Source organism: Anabrus simplex, chromosome 7, assembly GCF_040414725.1.
Source record: "Anabrus simplex isolate iqAnaSimp1 chromosome 7, ASM4041472v1, whole genome shotgun sequence".
NCBI lineage: Eukaryota > Metazoa > Arthropoda > Insecta > Orthoptera > Tettigoniidae > Anabrus > Anabrus simplex.
Window position 1 is genome coordinate 169,662,020 of NC_090271.1, and position 13,054 is coordinate 169,675,073.

Below are 13,054 nucleotides of genomic sequence, written 5' to 3' on the forward strand. Positions count from 1 at the left end.
TAAATGTACGAATACTGTTGTTTTATTAATCTCGTTTCAGTAAGTTATAATCAAACGCATTCCTCCAAGCATGCTGGATGGTACTGCTAACACTTATACATGATTATTTTTGTAATTCATTTAAAAATAAAATCTGTCTACTTTGAGACTGGCGAGAAGTATTTTTTGTAGATAAGATATCAGTGGAAGATGTCTAACAGAAGCTACAAAGAAAAATGTCATAACATGAAATGGTACTTAGCACATCAGAAGCAAACCCTGTCAACAATAATAATCTTTCTTACATTCCGGAAGACCTTTAATTACATTTCTGTTCCAAGAAGTCTGCAGACGACTCAGTCGAAGACGGTGAGCAAAGTCCTCTCAAAACGTAAAAATTCTCAGAGATTCCCTTTTCACACGGCAGAAACCTCATAGACATCATATCCATTAACCTGGACTGTGAAAGCATCAACATAGAGTAAAATATGGCTACATAAAATGATCTTGATGGATGATTCCCCTCACGCACTGTTGAATAATAATAATTATGATAATAATAATTATTATAATAATAACAATGATAACGGTTCATGGTGTGTGTCCTAGTTCATGAATCATGAACAACGGCTGAGTGGCCTAGTAAGTGGTCCTGAGATTCGGGATACCAGTTGCTACGGAATGGGAGTGGGCACCTCGGACATATTCTGAGTCATGGCCCTTCTTGTGCTCAGACGGCCAGGACTATACAATCCACCGGTGGCTCTAACCCGTTAGAGGAGAGATCCTCATTTGGAGTATGTGTAAGTAGGGTGTCATCCTGCTTCACGAATTTACGGAGCTCAGAACATGTTAAGCAAGCCTCGGACCTATGGGAGTAACGGAGTCCCACTCCCATTTGACAGGTGAAGGAAACAACTTGGCGAACGAAATGGAATTAATATTAATGGGGCTTATGGAAGAAATAAAGTACAACTGGCTGAGTCAGCAAAGAGGATGCGTCTCGATGTGTTAGGAGTTAATGATATTCAGGTAAGTGGAAATAACGTAGAGGAGATAGGAGATAATAAAGTGTACTTGACGGGTGTTTTAAGGGAAGGGCAGTGTGTGGGGTAGGACTGTTCATCAGGAATACTATTGCACGCAACATAGTTTATGTTAGGCACGTAAATGAGCGAATGATGTGGGTAGATTTGGCGGTTGGAGGAATAAGGACGAGTATTGTCTCAATGTATTCACCATGTTAGGGTACAGATGAGGATGATGTTGACAAGTTTTATGAAGCATTGAGTGCCGTCGTAGTCAGGGTCAGCAGCGTGCTAATGGACGATTTCAATGCGAGATTTGGAAATCGAACTGAGGGATACGAAAGGGTGATTGGTAAATTAGGGGAATATAAGGAAGCTAATATAAATGGGAAGCGTTTACTGGACTTCTGTGCTAGTAAGGGATCAGCAGTTACAAAAACATTTTTGAATCATAAGGCTATTTATTGCTACGCATAGACTATATCATAACCTACTTTGAATTCAAGAAATCTGTCAAGAATATGATGGCATTCCGGGGATTTTTTGATGACACAAACCACTATCTGATATGTAGTGAACTAAGTATCTCTAGGCCTAGGATAAAATGAAATCTTCCTGTAGACGGATAAGGGTAGAAAATCTCCAGAACGAGAAAATTAGACAGAAGTACATGGACATGATTAGTGAAAAGTTCCAAACAGTGAACAGTACGCAGGTTCAGGATATAGAAAGAGAATGGGTGGTATACAGATATGCTGTAATAGAAACAGCAAGGGAATGTCTAGGGACAACTGTGTGTAAAGATGGGGAAAAGCGGACGTCTTGGTGGAATGATAAAGTGAGAGCAGCTTGTAAACGTAAAAAGAAGGCGTATCAGAAAAGGTTCCAAACAAGGACTAATGCAGACACGGAATTGTATGTAGAGGAAAGAAACAGAGAAATAGTTGTTGAATCCAAGAAGAACTCGTGGGAAGATTTTGGTAATAACTTGGAAAGGCTAGGTCAAGTAGCACGGAATCCTATCAGGACAGTAATAAAGAATTTTAGGAATGGAGGGGAAAACGTAATGAATAGTGTTTTGGGTAAATCAGGTGATCCCAGGGAATCACTGGACAGCTGGAAGGAAAACTGTGAAAATCTTCTCAAGGTGAAAGGTTATCTTCCTTGTGATGTCGTAAACAACCTAGCGCAAGGGGAAGAGGACAATGATGTTGAAGCAATTACACTTGATGAAGGGAATTGATGTTAAATAAACTCCATTGTCATAAGGCAGCAGGAATAGATGAAATTAGACCTGAAATGGTGAAGTATAATTGGAAGGCAGGGATAAAATGGCTTCGTAGGGTAATAAGATTAGCATGGAGTGTTGGTAAGGTACCTTCAGATTGGACAAAAGCAGTAATTACGCCTATCTATAATTAATGGAACAGGAAGGATTTCAAGAAATATCAAGATATCTCATTAATCAGTACACCAGGCAAAGTGTATAGTGGCATCTTAGAAGGTACCGTGCGATCAATGGTTAATAGGAAGTTTGATGAACACCCGTGTGGTTTTAGACCACAGACGAGTTGTCAGGATCGGAAGGTAACTGAAAAATGCTACGAGATGAATAGACAGTTATGTTTCGTAGATCTAGAGAAGGCATATGGCAGAATACCGAGGGAAAATGTGTTTGCCGTACTCGTGGACTATAGGATTAAGGGTAAGTTATTGAAATCAATTAAAGGCAATTCTGTTGACATTTGGCTGCAGTGAGAATTGATAGTAGAAAGAGTTCTTGGTTCAAAGTACTTACGGGGGTTGAACAAGGCTGTATTCTTTCGCCTTTGTTGTTCATAGTTTATATTGATCATCTGCAGAAAGTTATTAAGTGGCAGGGAGGGATTATGTTAGGTTAAAATGTAGTAAGCAGTCTGGCCTATGCTGACGACCTGGTCTTAATGGCAGATTGTTGCGAAAGCCTGCAGTCTAATATCTTGGAACTTGAAAATAGAATCAATGAGTATGGTATGAAAATTAGCCTTTCTAAGAATAAATTGATGTCAGTAGGTAATAAATCCATGAGAACTGAATGTCAGATTGGGAATACAAAGCTGGAGCGGGTAGATAATTTCAAGTATTTAGGATGTTTGTTTTCCCAGGATGGCAAAATAGTAAGTGATATTGATTCAAGGTGCAGTGAGCTTGCAGTTGCGGCCAACAGTATTCTGTAAGAAGGAAGTCAACTCCCGGACTAAACTATCTTTACATCGGTCTGTTTTCAGACCAACTTTGTTTTATGGGAATAAAATCTTCGTGGACTCACGAAATCTTATTCATAAGCTGGAAGTAACAGGCATGAAAGTAGCGAGAATGATTGCTGGTTCAAACAGGTGGGAGCAATGGCAGAAGTGTACTCGGAATTAGGAAATAAAGGCTAAGTTAGGAATGGACTCGGTGGATGAAGCTGTATGCATAAACCAGCTTCGGTGGTGGGGTCATGTGATGCGACTGAGGAGGATAGGTTACCTAGAAAAATAATGGCCTATGTTATGGAGGGTAAGAGGGGTAGAAGGAGACCATGACGACGATGGTTAGACTCAGTTTCCAATGATTTAAAGATAAGAGATAGAAAACTAAACGAGGCGCATGACTAGTTACAAATAGAGCATTGTGGCACGTATTAGTAAAGTCACAGAGGCTTACGGACTGAACGCTGAAAGTCATCACAGTCTATAATAATAATAATAATAATAATAATAATAATAATAATAATAATAATAATAATAATAATAATAATAATAATAATAATAATAATAATAATAATAATAATAATACCGGTAATAATAATAATAATAATAATAATAATAATAATAATAATAGACCGAGCAAGTTGGCTGCATGGTTAGCGTCGCGTACTTGCAACTTGCACTCGGGAGATGGTTGGTTCACATACCACCATCGGCAACACTGAAGGTGGTTTTCCGTGGTTTCCCATTTTCTCCGCATCACGGCCGCTACCTTTACCACCCCATCCGAAAATCTTCAAAGTGTTAAGTCAACGTTAAACCACTAACAAAATAATGAAAAAATAATACTCAAAGTAATAATAATAACTATTTTTACCGGGCGAGTTGGCCGTGCGTGTAGAGGCGCGCGGCTGTGAGCTTGCATCCGGGAGATAGTAGGTTCGAATCCCACTATCGGCAGCCCTGAAAATGGTTTTCCGTGGTTTCCCATTTTCACACCAGGCAAATGCTGGGGCTGTACCTTAATTAAGGCCACGGCCGCTTCCTTCCAACTCCTAGGCCTTTCCTATCCCATCGTCGCCATAAGACCTATCTGTGTCGGTGCGACGTAAAGCCCCTAGCAAAAAAATAACTATTTTTGTGGTTTTCGAAATCACCAATATATGGGAAATATTGCCCTGCTGGAGTTCCTTTACGTGCAGGTACATCTACTAACACGAGGCTGCCGTACTTTAGCACATTCAAATACCGGACTCAACCAGTTTCGAACCTACCACCCTCAACTCAGGAATCTTCATTTATTACACTGCTGCTGAAGTGCGTTATGATAGCCAAGCTCAGTAGCATAGTGGATTAGTTGTAGTCCATCTGTTCTCAAGATAGCGGGTTCGATTCCATTTGAAGTCGGTAGCATATAGAGAGTGCTTAAAAGCCCGCCATTGACTCCCCCGCTGACTCTCCTTCAGGAGAAAAATTCCGACACTCCCTCATATTTTACAATGTAATAATAATATTATTTGCTTTACGTCCCACTAACTACTTTTACGGTTTTCGGAGACGCCAAAGTGCCGGAATTTAGTCCCGCAGGCGTTCTTTTACGTTCCAGTAAATCTACCGACACGAGGCTGACGTATTTGGGCATTTTTAAATACCACCGGACTGAGCCAGATTCGAACCTGCCAAATTAGGTTCAGAAGGCCAGCGCCTCAACTGTCTGAGCCACTCAGCCCGGCTCTCTTACAATCTACAGTCATTGAAGAGATGTTCAATTAGTTACATTATTAACCCTTTATATATATTTTGATAAGTAGTTTCTGGCGAATCAATCATAATATCTGCGCAGTAGATCGAAAAACAACTATCTCTTATCTTTATGATATGAATAGGCAAGTTATCAACAAATAATATGTTTCACCCTTGTGTTAAATATTTTAAAAATTCATGTAAACATAAGCAATAAGTTGAATATTTCGGTTATTTTTCTTTCTCTAAATAATATTCTGTAAAAAAAGCAATAATAATATATTAGGGAAATTTTGAATCATTAAAGTGGATTCATTTAGAATCAACTCTTTTCTTAGCCCTTCAGACCCTCTGTGTACAATTGTGTACATTAAAACCCTCACCCCAACATCCATTTTATTTGAAATATGTTTTAGAGAATCAAACTCATTTAGGTATTTACGGATATTTGAAATGCACGGTCAGCCGTAACGATATCTAAAATCATAATGTATAATTTATCCCATATAAACTAATTCGGAGCGCACGTTGTTTGTGCTCTGCGCTACGGCAGCTGCCTGAGCCGAACTTATGTCGCCGCCCTGCTTTAAGCGCGCATACTATCGTAGGGGAAAATTTACCTTATAAATGATGCTGGAAGCGTCGTCCTTCCTGGGTTATAGAGTCATTGCTAACATTCTGACGCGAGTGACTTCTGCTAGTCTAATGTTTCTGATTCCATTTGTAATGTTTTCCTTCAGTTCTTCCAATGTGTGAGGATTTTTGTTCGATACACATTTTTCAGTTCAACCCACAAAGAAAAATCACACACAGTTAGATCTAGAGAACGAGGGGGAAATAGAACAGCACTGATCACTCTGTCTGCAAACACTTCCGAGATTATAAGAAGGGAATCTTCTACTGCATGAGCAGGGTTTGAATCTTGCCGAAACCACCCAAGCGAGTTCTTTTCATTCGTTATCTGATTGAAGAACGGCGTCAAAATGTCATCTTGGCACCTCTTTGCATTTACTGTCGTCTAAAAACAAAATAGGCCCAATTATTCATCTTGCACTAACAGCACACCAAACACCAATCTTACTATCATAATGAGGGACTCCATAAACACCATTAGGACTTTCTGCACGCCAACAGCGAAAATTATGACTGTTCACGCAACCATTAAGATGAAAACAGGCCTCATTCGAACAGGACACAAGCTGTGGGTCGAATAAACGATCATTCAATGATGCAAGATACCACTCACAATATCTCACTCTTGTGGCTGGATCAGCAGGTTTTAAACAATGGGTCCGTGTAAACCTGTACAGTTTGATGTGTAACAGCTTGTATTTCAGTCTGCAGAAGAAACCGAAACCTCTACTTATTGTGCTATATTATGTTTTTTTCGGTCGACCACGCAGTCACTGGCCTTCAGGCTCCAAACGTCTGGCTCTTCTCGCTACAGAGCTCACTTTGTTGCGAACGACGTGTCCATATCGCCTAAGTCTACCTTCCCTTAGTTTATCTACAATTGGTGCGACTCCCAATCGTTTATGTGGTCGAATCGCGTGTGTTCAAGGCTCCATCGCAGAATCCCCATAGCATACAGAACCCGCTCATGCTTTCTTCTCACTGGCCAGCACTCCGATCCGTAGAGTGCAACCGAGTGCACTGTCATTCTGTATATTTTTGACTTGAGGTATAAGGCATATTCGATGATCACACAGGACTCCAGTCACCTGGCACCATTTCATCCAGATGGCACTGACTCTGGTGCAGACATCTGGAAGGCTGTCACCGTTGCTGCATATGAGGGATCCGAGGTATTTGAATCGTTCCACTTTCCTCAACTCTTCTCTTCTAAGGCTGCTGGAACCATCAGTTTGCGTGCCACACTCCATATACTCAGTCTTCCTGAGATTGAATCGAAGCCCAAATTCACGAAGCTGTTCTTTCCATTGCTGCACTTTTTCCTGCAGGCCTCACGTCATAAATCCGCTAAGAAGATGTCATTAGCGTAGAGGAGTGTCCATGGGTCGGGAGTCTTCAGGTCATACGTAATAGTGCCCACGCTAAGGACAAAACGTTAGGGCAAAAGAGCCTATCCCCGATGTACTCCAACATTGATAGTGGAGCGAGGCGATGCTCCTGATGCACATAGAGCCGTGCTGAAAACGTTGCGATACAGTAACTAGATCCACCGGGCATAGGCTTCGGGAACACTGTGGGACCGTGGAGCGTTCCAAATTTATGCGGGTGGGACGTGATCCAAGGCCTTCTCCAAGTCAAGGAACGCCATATGGACGGGTTTGGACTTTTCACAATGCTTCTCCAAAAGCAACCGAGCAGCGTGAATGGCATACGTCGCTCCACTACCTTTGATGAAATTGCACTGGTTCGGAGTTATAGATACAATTTTGCAGAGCCTGGTATCAATTACCCATTGAAATATTTTCATGGCGTGACAAGAATGCCGTATCGGCCGATAATCCATGCATTCAATCACGTCGCCATAGGCTTTCCAAATTAGCAGTGTGACGCTAGTTGCCCAAATTTTTGTGGCAACTCCATCATCGATGATTGGGTTGAAAAAGGCTGCAAAGACCTTGGTTCCTTGGTGGCCAAGTATCTTCGATCCTTCAGCTGGGATGTCGTCGGGACCAGTTGCCTTTCCATTCTTCGTTTCCTTTTCCGCTTTTTCGGCATCCTTGGTGATTGGCAGTACAGGTCCAGAGATTGGATTCGCACTTTGGATTGGAGGATGGTCGAATTCCTCATTACTTTTGAGAAGTCATCGCTCCATTGGCGAAGGATTGTGGGTATGTCTAGGAGGAGACAGTTATTTCCGTCCTTAATGTGCTTGACATGTCCAATGTCCTGAGACGCTTGATGACGTGCGCGGGCCAAGTGATAATTTATCCTCCAGGCGAGTCCAAATCAGCATATATATAGTCGTAGTAAGCTGCTTTGATGCTGATACTGCTCGTTTGGCCGCTGATTTTTGTACTTTGTAATGCAAAAGTTATTATTTGCTGAGAGACTGGAGCCACGCTTTAAATGCCTCCTTCTCATCCTTCACAGCTGCTTGAACTTCTTCGTTCCACCACCACAGTTGTCGATGGCTCGTTTTCCCGGCTTTGTTTTCGCAAGGGTTGAAGTAGCAGCAGTATGTACTCGTCCAAACAAGTCGTCCCATATGGCAGATGCTGGTTGGTTTGTGTCGACATTAATGCGACCAAGCGCAGCCATGAACTGAGTTTTGCATTCACGTAAGAGCCACCATTTTATCCGTTCGACTTCTTTGACTCGTAGCCACTTGTGGTCTAGATTGGTCATCTGGAGGTCCATGACGAGAGGTCGATGCTGGGGAGCAGTTTATTCTGAAGAGATTTCTTAATATTGATCACCCACTTGAAGTCACGTCATCTTACAAGCAGATAATCTATTTAAGTCTTGTGGCAACCAATAGTGTAAGTGATGAGATGAGTTGGCCTCTTCTTGAAGTATGTGTTGGTCACTACGAGCTCGTTTGCTTCAGAAAAGTCTAAAATCCGGGTGCCATCGTCATTGCAAGTGCAAAATCCGTTACCTCTGTGACTCTAGTTATAGCCATCTCTCGCTGATCCAACAACATGGCCATTGAGGTCTCCTCTGAATACCAAATGTTCTTCGGGACCATTAGTTTGTAAATGGCCATTCAGTCCTGCCTAGAATTCTGCCTTTTCGTCATCAGCATGAGACAAATCGGAGAGTTGTTGCACCAAACTCTATTTTGACAGTCATGAGTCGATCGGATATTCGATGAATATCGGACGACGTTGTCCAGATATGTCACGAGGCCAACATAATTTCGAGTGCTATTTTCACAGCTATAATACAGCTTTTATCCTTCACCAATCTCCCTAACTTTCACTGCTTTCCACTTGTTTTCTTGAATGCATGCGATATCAGTGGGGCGATTCGTCAGAGTTTCGGCCAGTTCTTGGCCTCTTTCGTCATTGTTTCAATACTGATGGTCGCAATTCGTAGATGGACTAGCTTCTTTAACCCACCCCATCCAGCGGCGGGTAGTCCTCGCCCATTTCCCGTGCCGCTCGTCACTTCTGCGGCACGCCTTAGCATTCATATCCAAAATTTGACTAGACGTAATCATAGGTACGACGAAGGCATACTCCAAAAAATGAATCTCTCCATCTGTCCTTGAAGGCATTTTATACCTAAGATCACTCCTCTTGAGAACAGGCACCTTTTGCAGCCGCTTCACTCAAGTACAGACGCTGCTGAGTGAAGGTAGTTCCTCCGGTTTACCTGCTGTTGGAATCTATGATCTTCTTCCGCCTTCAAAACCGTCGACCACCTTCTCCTGAAATCCTGGAAAGGGGCCCTTGCCAGGTGCTACCAGCTGGGGCAAATGTACCGAGTTTTTTTTATAGGGGTGTTACTCCTTCATCAATCGGCCTTTGTTCTGTCTTTTGACAGGCATTGCCTGGCTTCCCAAACATTGGGCCCAGGTTGGCAGGGTTGAACTGCCTTAAATGAATGTATAGTCCGAAATACATGAGATAATACGTTCTCTTAAGTTATGAATTATGAAGTTAAATATCTCGCTCGCTGGACAAGAATTTTCGTATGTTATATTAATTCCTATGTGACAATAGCTAACTTATTGCCAATGATGCTTTCACGGCCCGTACTTACAGACATGATATAGGCTTTTGGGCTTATGCCGTGTCAAGAAAATAAGGTGAAATTCTTTACGTTTCGCAGAGAACTCTGCTCTGCGTAATCAGAAGGTAATCTCGACTGTCCACGAGAAAGGATTCTAAAACAAGAGGTTTTAATTTCGACGTTACCCAATAGAAGTGGAAATGGTAAGTTAATTCGTCACCAGATGGTTCCACGGGCACGGTACAGCGTTAGCGTTCGAAGAGGAAGCTGACGTAACCATCAGAATCACTCAGAGAGGGTTACATATCATAACAGATGTACCCACATATGAAGATATGACATTGACACAAGCCTGGAATGCAACATCTGGCGATGAGGAACGTACGAATTTCGGAACACAATTTAACAAGAGGCGAGAGGAGATCTGTGAAAGAACTTAGAGATGATTCTGAACTGATAAGGGTAATGCGACAGTGGTTATGGACACTGACGAGTTTGGAGCATTTTGAGGAGGAGGCTACTGCTTCGGCGCCCGTCAAACTTATGATATGGTGGAGGTACATTGATGATACATTTGTGGTCTGGACAGAAGGCCCTGAGAAACTTCATCTCTTTCTAAACCACCTAAATCAACAACACCCTTCAATTAAATTCACTATGGAGATGGAGTCGGACGGATACCTTCCTTTCTTGGATGTTCTAGTAAGAAAGAAACTGTACGGCTCCTTAGGACATACTGTCTATCGTAAGCAAATCGCTATCTTCATGCAGATTCCCACCACCATCCAGCACGAAAACAAGGCATTATCACGACGCTCACCAAGAGGGCGAGACGAATTTGTGGGCCATCAAATATCCAAGTGGAGATGGACACACTCAAAGTCACGTTCAAGGGTAATGGTTACAGCGATTTGCAGATTCATAGAGCCCTGCATCCCAGAGAAACGACCAAGCAAAGCACACAGAAGGAAGAAGTGAAGGGAACTGCCTACCTGCCTTACATTCATAACACCACAGATCGAATTGCCAACACAATATAATATAAAAACACAATATAAAAACCGTGTTTGGCAACGTCACTAAAATTCCTCACAGCCTGGGTAAAAACAAGGACAAATTGTCCCCACTTTTACATCCTGGGGTATGTGAAATTTCCTGTACTTGCGGTAAGGTATACATTGGCCAAACATGCCGGTCCATTGGTACTCGTATCAACGAACATGAACGCAATATTCGTCTCAACCAGTCAGACAAATCAGCAATAGCTGAGCATGCTCTATCGTCGGTCATGATGTCATGTTTCCAAGATGCTCGAGCTCTTACTCCCACTAGACACTACAAGTCCAGGATTATACGAGAAGCTATGGAAATAGGTAAAAATCCTAACAATTTCAACGGAGACACTGGCTATCAATTAAGTAATATCTGTTTGCCAGCCATTAAGGATTTGCGTAGGTAGTTTCCTTCCCTGTTCCTTCACTATTGTTATTTAGTTTCAGTGTTTTCCGAATTCGTAGGTTTTCATCACCAGATGTCTCATTCCTGGCTTGTGTAAACGTGTTACCTTCATATGTGCGTACACGTGTTATGTTATGTGACCCTCGCTGACTGATTCTGTTGGTTCCGTCAGCTTTCGCTTCGAACGCTAGCGCTGTACCGCCTCCGCGGAGCCATCTGGTGACGAATGAACGAACCATTTTCGCTTCTATTGCGTAACGTCTAAATTAAAACCTCTTGTTTTAGAAGCCTTACTCGTGGACAGTCGAGATTTCTTCTGATGACGCAGAGCACAGTTCTCTGCGAAACGTAAAGAATTTCACATTATTTTCTTGACACGACATAAGCCCAAAAGCCTATATCATGTCTAATAGCTAACTTATCAGTGTTATTTCGTATGTACATCCGCTGAAGATATTATCTTGACTAAAGGACAGTATTTCAGTCAAGGTTTGGTACAAGCCATTTATCCACCGACCAAACACATACCTCCGGCGAGTACTAGATTCTCCTGAACTTTAATGAAAACATATCGTCGCTCCACCGGTAAAACGTTGTATCCCACAATACTCTTCCTATTCATTATTCTCCCTAAGACTGGTCGCGCCTCCCAGCCACATTTGGATACGCGGTCCATCAGAACAATGTCCGTTGTGTTCGTTTTCCTAAGCCGACCAGTAAACGAAAATGAACCTTACAAGCATTATACATTAGGAGTGCGTAAATACGTAATGCGAACGTACATTCCTATAGTACAGTAAGGTTAATTTACCTTTACATATGGGCATAGGAAAATGAACACAACAAAATTTGTTCTCATGGACAGCATATCCATACATGGCTGGGAGGCGTGACCAGTCTTAAGGAGAATAATCGATAGGAAGAGCTTTGTGGAATACAACGTTTTACCGGTGAAGCGACGACATGAATGACAAGTGAACGAACGTAATGTGTAATGTAATGATTTCTACCTATGGGAACCAAGCCTCATAGCACACAAAATTATGCTTTCAAGCCTTTAAGCACATTGTTTATGAACATTATATGATTTGTCTTGATATTCATTTCAGAATAACTTCATATAGTGAGTCTTGGTGTAAAGGTATTAATATCCCGAAAATCCTGTAGTGATAATTAGGGGTTGGATTTCTACGATTTAAGAACTCTGAAAATACGCAGTCACTTATACTATTAACAAAATGATATACGGTCTTGGAAATATAACGAAAAGAAGTTAAATATTGCCCAAAATTTGCTTATGAAAGCTGTAGTCAACCGGTCACACTCCTACCCCTGTCCTTCCTGTTTTGACAATTTACTCCTTGAGAAATATGTTACCTTCAAACTACATTTAACCACAAAATATTTCTAAGGAAAGGAAATACAAATATACACATATAAATAAAATCACCAGATATATGAATACTATTTGGAGAACTGCTAAAACTATTATAATATGACCAAAAATATGCTTTCATATAAGTTTAGGGCCAAACATGACTTACTGATAACATGAATTTATATGACCAGTAAGAACCATGTCGCCGTGTTCAAGAAACCTATCAGATTCTGTGCGACGTAAAAAAAATAGCAAAAATTTATGTAAAATGTTAAAAATTATTTTACAACGATAGGATATTGAGTCATTAACTGGTTTTACCTTCTCTTATTGAAATAGCTCTTTACTAACCAGACATCGGTTATAAGAAGCAGGGGAATGGATTTTTTTTCTTTAACCTGATTAAGGAAACGCACGTTAAAAGCGAAATGTAATTCGATAAAGAATCGAATGGTTTCACGTAGATATTAAGTATGACGGGACCACGTACGACTCCTGTAGGAAGTGATATGTTCTTTTGTGGAGGGAACAGTTTCAAGAGAAAAGTTATATTTGTTACTTACGGGAGAGCATATTATTCGCACACT